Consider the following 13,790-nt stretch of genomic DNA (forward strand, 5'->3'; position numbering starts at 1 on the left):
GAGCTAAAAGAAGGGGTATAAAAAGGCACATCTGTGCTTAACTTGCTCCAGGGCAAGTCTGTTCCCTCTGACACCTTCTAAACACACACACATACTCGTGTTCACACACTTCCAGTGTTATGAGTTTCAGTAATGGGGGCACTTTTTTTTTACAATAAACTATAATTAGTGAACAACGAGTGCATAACAGTTACAAAATCTCTTCTTTTCTCTCTTTTATTCTTATTTTTAAGACTCACATGACATATATTAATGGTGCATATAAAAATCTATGTACTGTGTAAAGTATTATATTTGTTTCTAAGAAAATTTAATGAAAATAGGGGAACCCAGGCCTGCCGGTAAACTAAATTAGCATCTAATGCAAATAAGTGGGGTGCTTAATGGTGGAACAGGTGCAGTCAGGGCCCCTAAATGAGATAAATGAATAAAACATCCCTGGGCACGCCTGTGAAAGCTGACACAAAGTCAATGGCATGAATTATTCAGCAGCCAGCCGAGGCTGCGTGCTGCTGACCTCTCACCACAGGAAGTGCATCCCAAACACAACAAACCACAACAATGGACTTCAGACATGGGGGTTCCCTCTGTGAATCGCGCACACAAATACACAATCCCCACTACACAATGCTAAATATAGATCTATGAAAATCTTCATCTGCCTCACCATATGGAAGAGAGAAATCAATATAGAATGTGTTTCATGGCAACAAAAAAAAATCATGTTCTTAATTTTGACATTTTCCATCTTTTTTTAGGAAAAGATCAAGAACAATTTTCCAAGGGAAACAAAAATAAAACTTACTGTAATTCAATTATTAAACTATTTAGAGTTATCAAAAAGACAACAACAACAAAAAAAAAATTATAAAGAAAATAATTTGTCTTTAGTAAGGCATTGCAAGAGCAAATAAATATTTAGAGATGTTGTTCACATACTTTAAAGTATTTATTTGTTTATTATTTATTTTTCATTTAAAGGCCTTGGCTGATCATTTGTTCGAGTATGTTTGTGTGTGTGTGTGTGTGTGTGTGTGTGTGTGTGTGTGTGTGTGTGTGTGTGTGTGTGTGTGCACTTGTGCAGCTATCTTTGTTAGGGCTAGTTTGAGTTTAAGACGATCGGAGTGAGGACAATCTTGTAAAATCACGGCATTTTGACCAGTCCTCACTTTCTGAGACCCCTTTAAAGGCCTGTTTGAGGGTAAAGACTTGGTTTAAGGGGTCAGGTTATGATTGGGTAAAGGGTAGGTTTAGGGTGAGGGTTTGGGTGAGGCACTTAGTTCTGATGGGTAGGTTTAGGGTAAGGAGCTAGAGATTGCATTATGTCAATGTATGGCCTCACAAAGATAGCTATACAGAGTTTTGTGTGTGTCTGTGTGTGTGTGTGTGTGTGTGTGTGTGTGTGTGTGTGTGTGTGTGTGTGTGTGTGTGTGTGTGTGTGTGTGTGTGTGTGTGTGTGTGTGTGTGTTGACAGAACTAATAGGATTATCCCAATGTCCCTGCATGAGCGCATCCAGTGGAGAGAGGCAGAGACAGGATATTTTCCCAGCATGTCCTTTACAGAGAAATCTGAGGCTGCTTAGAATAGTCTGAGAAAACATCAGGTTTTAACGTTAATAAGTTGTATAAGTGAGCTTGCAGCTAAAAAAGTGAGTGACTGGGAAAGCAGAGTGCATCTGTTGCTGCAGAACTAGACAGGAAGCCGCCCTGAAGCTGCAGTGACATCACCTTCCCCGGGAGGAGCACTTCCTGTCTGACATTCCTCAATCAACACACACACACTCGTGAGGAAATGGCATACATCAACAATACCCTCCATATGAGCACACACAAACATGGTCTCACCCGCACACAAGCTTCTTAAAACAACACCAGTCTAATTTCTGTCACCAGTAGTGTAAGAAAATTAGACAGTTTGGTTATTTTTCTTGGAGTGAAATAACATTTTTCTCTTTGATTTACTCTTACAAACTCTCAATAAGTGCTGTCAGTAGCTTTGAGTGGCTAATCAGTCATCTTGTGGGTCAGATCTCTGTCTAAAGCATGTGAAGTGGATCAGTGATCTGTCTGATCCGTGGCTCTTATCTGTGAGAGCAGAGGAGGAGACTCTGACTGCCAGGGTTTCCAGCACTAGCCTGAAGAGGTGATCAGCCTTTCCAGAGATCACAACCTTATGCCCTGTGCAAGAAAAACAGGCTGGACAAGCAGAGAGATAGAAGAGCATGGAGTAAAGCAGAAAGAATAGCTGTGTGTTTGCATGTGTTTCTGTCCTATGAATTCCTGGACTAAATTATCCATCATTGTAAATGTCATTTATGCAAAATATCCAGAATTTCCATCCCATGTGTTAAAGAGCTCCAATCCATCAGCTGGAAAAAATACACAAAATATACAACAATTTTAAAATGTGTGATGCCAGAAGGAATTTTTTCTTAAATTAAATTAATACTTTTATTCAGCAAGGACACATTAAATCGATCAAAAGTGATGGTAAAAACACTTTTAATCTATACAAATATTTTTAATTGCTGTTCTTTTGAACTTTTTAAACTGAAATCAACATTGATAATAACAAGAAATGTTTTGCGAGCTGAGCACTAAATCAGCATGTTAGGATAATTTTTGAAGGATCATGTGACTACAGTAATGGCTGCTGAAATTTCAGCCATCACAAAAATATTAATTTATTTAAAATATGAAACAATTTTCAATTTTAAAAATATTTACAATATTTCTGTTTTTAATTTAATTAAATAAAACTTTATTTTTTCAAATAATGCAGCCTCAGTGAGTAAAGAGAAAAACATTTGAAAATTTTAGTAACTCCAAACTTATCGTAATTGTAATTTTTTTTTGTCTTATTTTGATGACAGCGGTAACTAAGACCAACTTACCACAGTTTTACAGCAACAAATTGGAGTTTTAATTACTTTGTTTAAATAATATAATGTAATTAATAAGCTTAATTTAAGAACAGTAGATATCAATGTGACATTCCCATTTAGATACCTGGATAAATGTGTGTGTGTGTGTGTGTGTCTGTGTGTGTGTGTGTGTGTGAGTGTGAGAGAGAGAGAGAGAGAGAGAGAGAGAGAGAGAGAGAGAGAGAGAGAGAGAGCAACAGAGAAGCAAAGTGGGCGCTCTGTATAGAGAGGGAGTAAAGACAGAATGGTAAAGTTGTCAGGAAAGGATAGCACACACAGGGCCACATACATAGGCACGGGCGAGTGGAGAGGGACTGCATGCTCTTCTTTGGGAATCATCCAGGCAGATGATGGGATTGTTGACAGTGAGCTGCATATCTTTAACCCTGTATTAACTCGGAACAGCAGAGCTTGGCCTTTTATTATTCCTGCACTGTTTGGGCTTAAGTAGGCCACACATATACACCTACACACAAACACGAGCACGCACGCATGCACACACACACACACACACACACACACTTTCACTCACACGCTCTCTCTCTCTCCAGGAAGAGACATTGTCCACTGCATAGAGCACATCACCTTTCAGCAGCTGTGACAGCCCAGCCTGAAGAGTCACGCACACTTTTTAAAGGCCAACGCACAAATTTTCCTACACTCGCACTTCCTGTGTATCTCTTTTAGAGTGAAAGACTCACCAGTTAATTTTCGGAGAGAAGGCAGAAACCATGTTTACGGCAAATACTTTTCTTTCACTCTATTACTGTCATGGCTCACATACAGAGATGCTCACGCTGAGAGCTCTCCACAGTCTCTCAGTCTTAATTGCCACACAATAGGTCTACAGACCGGACAGGATTATGTTAACAATGGGAGCCCCAGCCTGTGAGGATCACTCTCTGGCCGCTGATTCAGAGAACAGCTCTGTGAAATAGAGCCCCCTAATCCACTAATGCAAACATACTGCAGAGAATATAATGCTGCTCACGTCACTGTCTCTTTCCCAACTATCCAGTCTTGAGGTGCAGTTTTATTGCTCAAATATTGCTCCTTTATAGCTCAGCAGATTTATTTTTTTAATGAAAGAAATATAATAATTAATACCGCAAGAGTGCATTAAATTAATCAAAAGTGACAGTATAGGCATTTGTAAACATTACAAAAGATGTCTTTTTCAAATAAATGTTGTTCTTTTTAATTTTCTATTCATAAAAAAAAAAAAATTAATAATAATAATAGCTTCTGAAAAGCTTCTAAAATTCAGCTTTGCTATCACAGATATAAATTACAATTTAAAATATATTCAAATATAAACCAGATATTTTAAATGCTAATAATAATTAAATTTATATAATTTTATAATTTATATACATTCCCTGTGGTTTTTAGGCTTTACTGTAGTTTTGATCAAATAAAGGCAGCTTTGGTGAGCATAAGAAACATTTTTCATACATTAAAAAATGTTACAACCCCAAAACTTCTGAACAGTAGTGTATATAATCTTTTTTTTTTAAACAAACTGCAGATGACAAATAAATTGGCAGCATTCCATAATTGCACCATAAGGGGCTGTTCACACAGAACTCGTTACTGCGTCTATCTGGGCCATTTTTAATTATGTAAACAAGCGTTAAATGGATGTTTTTCAGCATCTAAAACCATCAGCACTGTGTTTGTAAGACGTATATATCACTTTATAAAAAAAGTATCACCATTTAAACTTTTAAAAATATGTTCTATTTTTTTTTTTTATAAAATAGCACATCCTGTGTGAGCAGCCCCTATCAGAGCAGGAGCAAAAAATGGTTCTGTGAAAGCACCCTGTGAAACATTACTTCCTGTTCTGCTTTCATTAGAGCTGAAGGACTTCTTCTAGAAGGTCAAATCTAGCCAGCAGTATAGTTGCGAGCAAAAGACCTCCATTAAACATTCAGAGAAAGGGCACACCAACCCTTTCCGTGGTGTTTTCCATCCTTTGCTGTGTTATTTCTTCATGAAGTGGATATCCTGATGTTGAAGATTACATCACAAATAAAGCCTTCCAGTGGGGTCAGGGCTCACGACCAAGCACAAAGCCACAGAACTCCCACGGTTAGCACGGGAACTCTGAACTTTCTGCACTCTGAAATCACTATCAGTGTTTAAGAGTATCCATGGTGATGAAGGCATCAACTGCAATGTTCCCAGGGGAGATAGAACGACACCTTTCTCCATTACTGTACAGCTTATTGAGCTTCAATTACTCCTAACACACACAATGATAAGAGAGAAAGAAATCGAGAGAGAGAATAAGAGAGAGAGAGCTTTCTAAGGGATGTGAAAAGAGATGAAACAGGAGGCAGTGAAAAGGGCTGCTATTAGATGTCACTGGCCTTTTGTGTCCGTGTCAATGAGAGCATTATTAAAGTATTTGAAATAATCTTACTGGGGCATTAACAGAGCTCAGAATGTAAAAGAGGAGAAGAAAAGGAGAAGACGAGGAGTCAATCACGACACACATACATTTACACATGAAATGAGATTATATACAGCCATCCAATGTAAACTAAACACACCCTTTGAGAAGAAAGCTAGCAAGCGGGCCAGTTTTAATTTCACAGTGAGTGTTCAATTTTTACCCCAATCAGATTTTCAAAAGCTAAGCCCAATGAGTCCAAGAACTCGAACTTGGTCCCGTGAGCGCACGTCTCGCGCTGCTGCAAGTAAGATTTGTTCTTTTTACAATCTAATAAGGCATTGTTAGTTGGCTTTATTTCCCTGACATTCTCCTGGTTTCGCTGAAGTGGCCTGTTGTGCCGTCTTATGAGAGGAAACCTAATTAGGAAATCACTTTCATTACTCTTCCAGAGGAATTAGAGCTAGCCTTGCTAATTACTGCTGTAAAACCTAATCAGCTCTTTGAAACAAGACTACAGTAATGAGCTCTTTTTTATTCAGCTAAATAACTTCAAGGGAAGGAAGACATTCAAAATCATATTTTTGATGAATTTCTGGGGAGCGCACACTCGTCTGTGCTTGCCGTAATTGATTCTGTTCCATCTTGCGCCTTGTTTGTTGGGAACCCCAGAATGTGAATGCTGCCAAGAAAATATTGAGAGTTCCAGTAAACTCTTCCATATTTCCCCCATCTTGTTTCAAATGACCTATTTTCCCGGCTTGGAGAGACACGTGACTAATAGGAAACTGTTACTAATTTTTTTTATTCGCAGGCAATTAGCGATGCCCTCGCACCTGAGTCTAAATGAGTCTGCGGTGACCTCGAGCGCAGCTGCATGACTTCAGCCAGACCCGACATACAACCATTCAGACCACAAACAGCTACCGCAGTGCTGCAACAGGAGGATCTAAGGAAGCATTTCAGACAAACTTTACGTAGGGAAACAGTCAATAAGAGTAAGTGATGGGCAGTGTGTTTTGTGTGAGTGTATGCATAGGGTGGAGGTGATGCCACGTGGAATTGAGGGGCTGCAGCTGTCTTTAAAAGCTGTGAAGCGTTCTAGCCCAGTGGAGCAGAAATGGGCCAGCTGCACAGACACAGCAGCCAGGTAGAAGCCTCCCTTACTCTGTTACACACTCTGTTACACACTAAAATTTTGCTGTTGATGTCAAGGTGAAGGTGAAGCTGTGTTTGTGTTATTGTGATGGCAAATGACTTTTTATTATTAAGATGAGGATGAGCATTTGACTTTTAAACTTAATTTAATTTTAATCTATCCATGCTTAGTTTGCTCGCACTTCGGCACGATTGAGTAAGAAATGTAATAGTCTCACCCTCAATAATAATGTGACATGGTTGTATGATCTTTTAAACAAAAACAGTAGGAGACGCGGTTCGCTGCACATGCTGCTGCCTCCAGAAGTCTTGCACATCTTCACTGCTGATTATTCATATATGCACACTTCAGAGCACACTACATACTCAACAACCCCGACAGGGCCTCAAAACAGCCTAGCCCAATAACTAAACAATTACTCTTCTGCAAACAAATGGCTTTGGTCCCAGGAAGGCTTTTTTATGCTTGTTTTTCTCACTATTGGTGAATTCTTTGAACTGCTGCCTTTGATTTGTAACATTTTATACTGAGCAATAGAGCGTATATAGTGATACAGAGCAGCCACAGAGTGTTCACAAAGCCGTTATAGAGCAACACTTGTCATTTTAATTTGTTTGAAAGTGATTTGAATTTATTTAGTGCATTATCTATGTAGAGATGCTAACACTGCATTAAACAGAGGCTCTTATTTTACTTGATATGAATTAAAACAGGTTGTATAGGAAAAGAAGTACACTCTGTTATTTGTTTGTGCACTACAAATCCAAAGTTTGGGGTCAGTCATTTTTTTTTTTATTTTTATTTTTTTCATTAAAAATACACAGTATTATTGTGAAATATGATTACAGTTTAAAATAGCTGTTTTCTATTTTAATTGATTTTAAAATTAAATTTATTTCTGTGATGGCAAAGCTGAATTTTCAGCTGTCATTACTCTGGTCTTCAGTGTCACATGAAAAATCATTCTAATATGCTGATTCAGTTAAATATTTCTATTATGTTGAAAACAACTGTACTGCTTTATATTTTACAGAAAACCATGATACTTTTTTCATGATTCTTTAAAGGGATACTCCACCCCAAAATAAAATTTTCTTACCTGTAAAAGCTCCGTTCGTCTTTACTTGGCAGTCTATGGGACAGTTACAGGCCTCCCAGTTTTCATCCAAAATATCTTAAATTGTGTTCCGAAGATGAACGGAGCTTTTACAGGTTTGGAACGACATGGGGGTAGGTGATTAATGACAAAAAAAAATATTTTGGGGGTGGAATATCCCTGTAATACATAGGAAGTTTAAAAGAACATCATTTACTATGAATATGAATATATTTATATTTATATAAATAATTAGCATTATTAATGTCTTTTCTGGCATCTGTGATCACACTGAGTTCATTCTCTTGCTAATCAAAAGTATTAATTTCTTAAAAATCAAAAATCTTACTGACCCCATACTTTTGAAAGGTATGATATACTGTTCTCCTTCATAACTCACTACATTTCAATCACGCCACTTTCAACACTTGCACTGGACTTCCTGTCTAGCAAGGCATGTGATGATCAAATATGTTGAAAACGCACAAACATCTGATATCCAGCTCTTACCTGTCGATGATGACCGGGTCGGAGGGCGTCTCGTTACGATTGCCACAACTTTTCTTGTCACAGCAACGGCTAATAGAGATGGAGGGAGAGAAAGAGAGGAAGAGAGCAGTTAACCTGGGTGTTACTGCACATATGTCAGACACACAGTGGAGAAGGAAGAGGTAGCAATTATAAAGCAGTCTTTCTTTGGTTCCTCCAAGGCAGACATTCACTCCTGCTGTACACACAGCATACAATATGCTGCCTCTCGGCCTGTGTATTAGTAATTACCGCTAACAGACTGCCCGGCTCAGGGATGGTTACTGAAGGATTAGAAGTGTGGCTGATAACAGGGCAGTTATCAAGTGATGGAGAGAGAAGACGAGGGCAGAGAGCAGGAAAGGAAAGAATACAGAAGGAGAGGTAAAAGTAAAGAGGGCACTTAAAGGGGACTATTTTAGCATACTGTACATTCTGGAAGGATTTTAGGTCAAACAGAAGGGGGAAAGGTGCCTTTGTGTGTGTTTTTAAGCGCTGCAAATGTGTTCCCAAAAGAAATTGTTTTATTTAAACATTTATAATGTAACCCTTACTTCTATAAATAAATAATTTTTAATTATAAACGAAAACTATAAAATACAAAAAAAGAAAAATCACACTATACTATATATATATATATATATATATATATATATATATATATATATATATAAATAAATAACAATATATATATATCCAATATATTTCTATTTTTAAATACAATATTTTGTGTATATGTGTGTTATTATATACATAGATATAGATATATATAAAATGTTTATTTTTATTATTATTTAAAAGTTTTATATTTATGAACTTTATATATACTTATACTTTTTTCTAACTGAAATTTTTGTTATATTTAGTTAATGAAAACCAGAAAAAAATTCTAATGGTTTTGATGCGCAACCTATTATCAGCCCCTAAATATTAAATAAAATCAAGCAAAGTTTGATGATGATGTAACATGTTAGTCAAACAGCCCTCTCACATCTGAATGGTTGTTTTTTGCCAGATTAAATATGCACTAATTTTACTCCAAAATCTTGCTTTAAATTTAATCTCATATCTCCAGGTTACTCTGCATTGGACAGCAGAGGGGAGCAAGATGGATACTAGAGCATGAGCAAGTGAAAGAAGACAGGAGGGATGGAAAGGAGGTGTATACATGATGTCTTGGGTGGATAGAGGTTGGCGGTAAACAGCAGGTAGGGCAGCGGGTTCATGTTTCCCAGCACAGATGGCAGAGGGGCTCAATTGATAGAGAGTATAGGGCTGGAGGCGTCATGTAATAGTAGAAGAATAGATCTGTGTGTGAGTGGGCTCCTTTAGACCTGATCAGCTTGATAACATGGATTGAGCTTGACCCCTCATTCACACTAAGCGTCCTCGTTAGTTTGGACACAGTGTGGTCGGGCTTCTGTCTCAGTATATTCTTGCTGTCGTATTTTTACCTTCCTGTCTTTCTCTGCTCTCATTTTCTCTCACTCCTCTGAGAGCAGTCAAGTCTTTAGCAATGTTCTCTCAGAAGTGGGTCACACAGGAGCAAAGCTTTCTGGAGCGAGGGGTGGGCACAGATGGATTTGACACTCCGATAACCCAATAGTCAGTCAGAGCCCATGGGGTACCACAACACGGTCAACCCACCACCCGTGAACCTCCAAGCCCCCCATCAACTCTATACTAATGACTTCATGCATGCTCTGGCTTCATTTTTTTTCACCCATTCTGGCTCGTTCTGCTCCATCCCAGTGGACCTGCAGGGAAACCGTAATCTTTAATCTCAAGTGTTTCCTTCTGCTGCGTTTGAAGAAATTAAATCCAAATTGCCGCACGTAATTACCAGGATGTGGCCCGCACTGATGACATTAAAGCTGAACTGCCCCTTAGCCCAGCTCCTTTACAGACAGCAGCTCTAAAATAGCCCCCAAAACCAAACAAAGCAGCATTTCTCCAACTGTGACCTCCCAGCCTTTAATAATCTGGCCAAGTTTGTGAAGTTTCATCTGCACCACACAAACCCAACCAAACCAAACCTCATCAATCCGTGCGTATGAGGATGTGGAACTCCATAATTAAAGAGCCCAGAGTTGCATTTGAGCGATTGTTTCTAGCCTTGCCTCTGAGCGAGTTGTTTGGGAAAATGCATCTCTGTCTCATGCTTGCAGGCCCATGCGGCACCATATGGCTAATGGCAAGGCGTACAGCAATTAACAGCCCTGATTAATGGAGAGCAGTCTAATTGCAGACTGGTAATTGTGCCTTTCTCTCAGCACAGACTCTGCATCAAAACACCATATACAGATGAAGAAGAGAAAAAGGAGGAAGACAGAGACGAGAATGGGTTGTTTACTCATTTGAAATACATGCTTTTCCTTTTTGCCTGCTTTTGGAAAGCTCTTTGGTATGAAACGTGGGACCTTAAGGGTACCTTTCTGCACCAGTAGGGATATGTGCTTCAGACGTGATCTGTGTTATCCTTCAGTGGCAGATCAAGGCTGACGTGGTGAGCCTTTGTAGACACATATGGTACTAAGTATTTGTCAATACAAATCTTTAAATCAGTGACTATTTTGATGTGCGTTAATAGAAGGCTGTGTGTGCATGTGTGCGTCTGTGTGCGTGGAAGAAAGTTAGTGAGGAGGAGCGAAAGATTGAAAGAGAAAGAGGAGAGAGCCTTGGCTCTCCTGCACATATTTCATTGTCAAAACTCAAAGCAAGCTGCATTCATTAGCTGTGGAATAACAAGAGGATTCTTATTGAGTAATGAGTTTTTCCTTGTCCTAATTAAACCAAGCATGAGTGGTATATTTTTAGTAGAAAACTGTTCAAATGCTCTCCCACTTCAACCAATATAGATGAGGACTCATCTCCACAACCCAGTTTTTAAGTGCAAGGAATTTATCTTTTGATTTTAATTAAAGGTGCATGGCTTTCTCTCGCTCTCTCTTTTTCTTGCAGAGCAGGAAGAGGATGACCTGGATAGAGATTCAGGAAGGGAGAGAGACAAGGGTTGCTCTGAACTTAAGGTCCATCTTTGTTCATTTTTCTTCTCATGAAAACTCCATTGCTTATGCTGTCACTACAAACAGGGATGAGCAAAATTCAGAATTGGCTCCCTTTCAATTCAATAATGTGAATTTAAAAGGAAGTTAAATATGCATATCTGCAAATGAATGAATAATGGCTCAAATATTTATGTGTTCCTAACAAAAAGGCTATTATTTATCTACTTTTATGGTACATTTCGGATCTGTATGGGAAAGAGCAGATTAATCAATTGTGTCTAACATCTTTATTTATGTTCAGCAGAGTAAAGTAAGTAATACAAGTTTAAAACAACATGAGTTGTTCATGTTGTTTTCATGTTTGGGTAAACTATTACTTTAAACATCAAGTACATCATCCATCCATCTATCTCTGTAAACCTTCAAGGCTACACTTTCCTCAAAATGTAAAAAAATGTTTGTCTCTGTATTTATTTCATCAAGAAATAAAATAAGAACCACCAATCACTGTAACATCAGCCTCCCAAAAATAGAAATGCTGCCTGGCATCTTTTTTGGACAAAGCCAAGCTTTGATTTCTAGGGCTGAGGCAGAGTCTGGGAAAAGAACACTTCTAACTCTGATAGGAAACAGGCTGGCGTAAGTTTATCAGGATCCCATTTGGACTGGTGAAAAATGATCTGGGAGTGTCTTGTGTAATAGTGCATCATAAGTCTAAACTCGAGCCTTGATATAAATGTACTGCATCACTCTTAAATAAAAGTAAACTGTTTATACCAGGTCTGACGGACGTGTATGATAAATTAAAGTATAATGATCTGACCTTTCAGCAAATTTATAATAATGTTAATCTATCCTCCCCTTTACGTCTAATTTTACAACAGGTCTTACACACAGCTGTGTGTGTGTGTGTGAGCAGAAAGCTCAGTCCTGTCACACTAACTCTGGATCCAGAGGTCTGCAGTCTTGCCAGGACCAAAACGATGCCAAAGTAAAGCTTTCACAGTCAGCAGGCAGAGCTGGGTAGGGAAGGTTCAAGAGCTTGATTGTGTAATATGGTGAAGGAAGGAGTGTGGCGTACAGTGTGTGTTTCTCACCTGCTCATGATCTCGTGCGTCAACAGGACCCGGCACATCTCTGGGTTTTTGTCTTGCCCTTCATACATAATTGCCTGATGAACAAGAGAAGGTGGAAAAATGTGGTTAGAGAAAAATTGACAAACAACATTTTCTCCTTGCGGTGTAAACGCTTTGAGCATGCACAAATTTCCATGAGTAACTCTCAGGGTGTGTAAATCCTATCACGAAAAGAATCGAATGTCTGTTTGCATCGTTTCACTGAAACAAAAACATTATGACATTACATCACGCCATACACACACTGCAGCACTTAAAGGTGGTTAATGTGACACTTCTCTTCCATCTGGCAGAGGACTGCCGTTAAAGGATCTCATGCAGCATGGGTATAATAAAGTTGGTTTTAATTTCTGTTATCAGAATGTTCTGTTCATTTGGTCCCATGTTTCTCTCTCCACACATTGGGCTCTGAATTTCACAGATGTCTTTTCGCTTTAGCTAATCAATCAATCAAAACTGCCCTGTGCACCGTGGGAATGCTTGTACAGAGCCTCCTTGTGTGGGGTGGGCCGTCTCTGACTGAGCCAGGCTCAAAGTGGGCAATTTAATGCCCACTTACCTGCTGCAATGTAAAACGATCCCTTACCACCTCTATAAGAGCTTAAACTTGGCGCATCATGTTCAGTTATGTGAGAACCAATGGTGTTTGGTGTCATTGACATCAAACATGGCGACAAGCAAAGTCTGAATATGCATATCTGGAAATAAATGAATAAGGACTTCTGTGTGTTCTTCACAAAAACTTTATTTAAATTATCTATTTCATGGTACTTTTTGAACCTACTGTATATGGGAGCAGAGTGATCATTCTGTCTAACATCTTTATTTATGTTCCGCAGAGGAAAAAGTCATACAGGTTTGGAACAACGTAAATGTGAGTAAATGATGACAAAAGTTTCTATGTTTGTGTGAATTATTACTTTAAGATCCAATCTAATACATCATTGTCACTGGTAACTGACAACTAATTTTATCTTTACTTCAGATTTGACAAAGTATCTTTACTTATATATTTATATATTTACAGATATCTTTGTTTTCCGATTTGACAAAAACTACTAACGCTAGATGTCAATTGTATCAGAGCTGCCCACAATTCACAATGGAATTGTTTGTGACTGAATTGCGATTCAAATTGAATGTAAGAACAATCATGTAACTGCCATTTTTATCTAAAAAGGCAAAGTTTTTCAAGATAGATAGATAGATAGATAGATAGATAGATAGATGCCAATTCTTAATTTCTGAATTTTGTACAATCCTGCATTCTATGCTCTTTGCAACATTCAGCGCTATCATGTGTTGCTCGTTGGTTTAATTAAATGGCAGACGTAGAGAAACGAAAGAACTATGTGTGTGTAGTGTTTGTTGGACTGTGCAGATTACTGTCCTATTATGTCATAGTGCACCACCCTTGCCACAGTGACCACCCTCCACAGACATCCAGGGCTCACAGATTGGCTAATAATACCGCAATACAAAACATTATTGCACAGGACAGGACAAACAGATAAACTGCTTAATTACAGGTCCCTCTACAG

At 38.4% G+C, this 13,790-nt stretch overlaps 1 pseudogene; it reads right to left on the bottom strand.

The window, feature by feature from the left end:
- Nucleotides 1-13,790, bottom strand: part of LOC109101441 — a 94,513-nt pseudogene that overhangs the window by 38,918 nt on the left and 41,805 nt on the right.

The sequence above is a fragment of the Cyprinus carpio genome, unplaced genomic scaffold, assembly GCF_018340385.1.
Source record: "Cyprinus carpio isolate SPL01 unplaced genomic scaffold, ASM1834038v1 S000006695, whole genome shotgun sequence".
Lineage (NCBI taxonomy): Eukaryota > Metazoa > Chordata > Actinopteri > Cypriniformes > Cyprinidae > Cyprinus > Cyprinus carpio.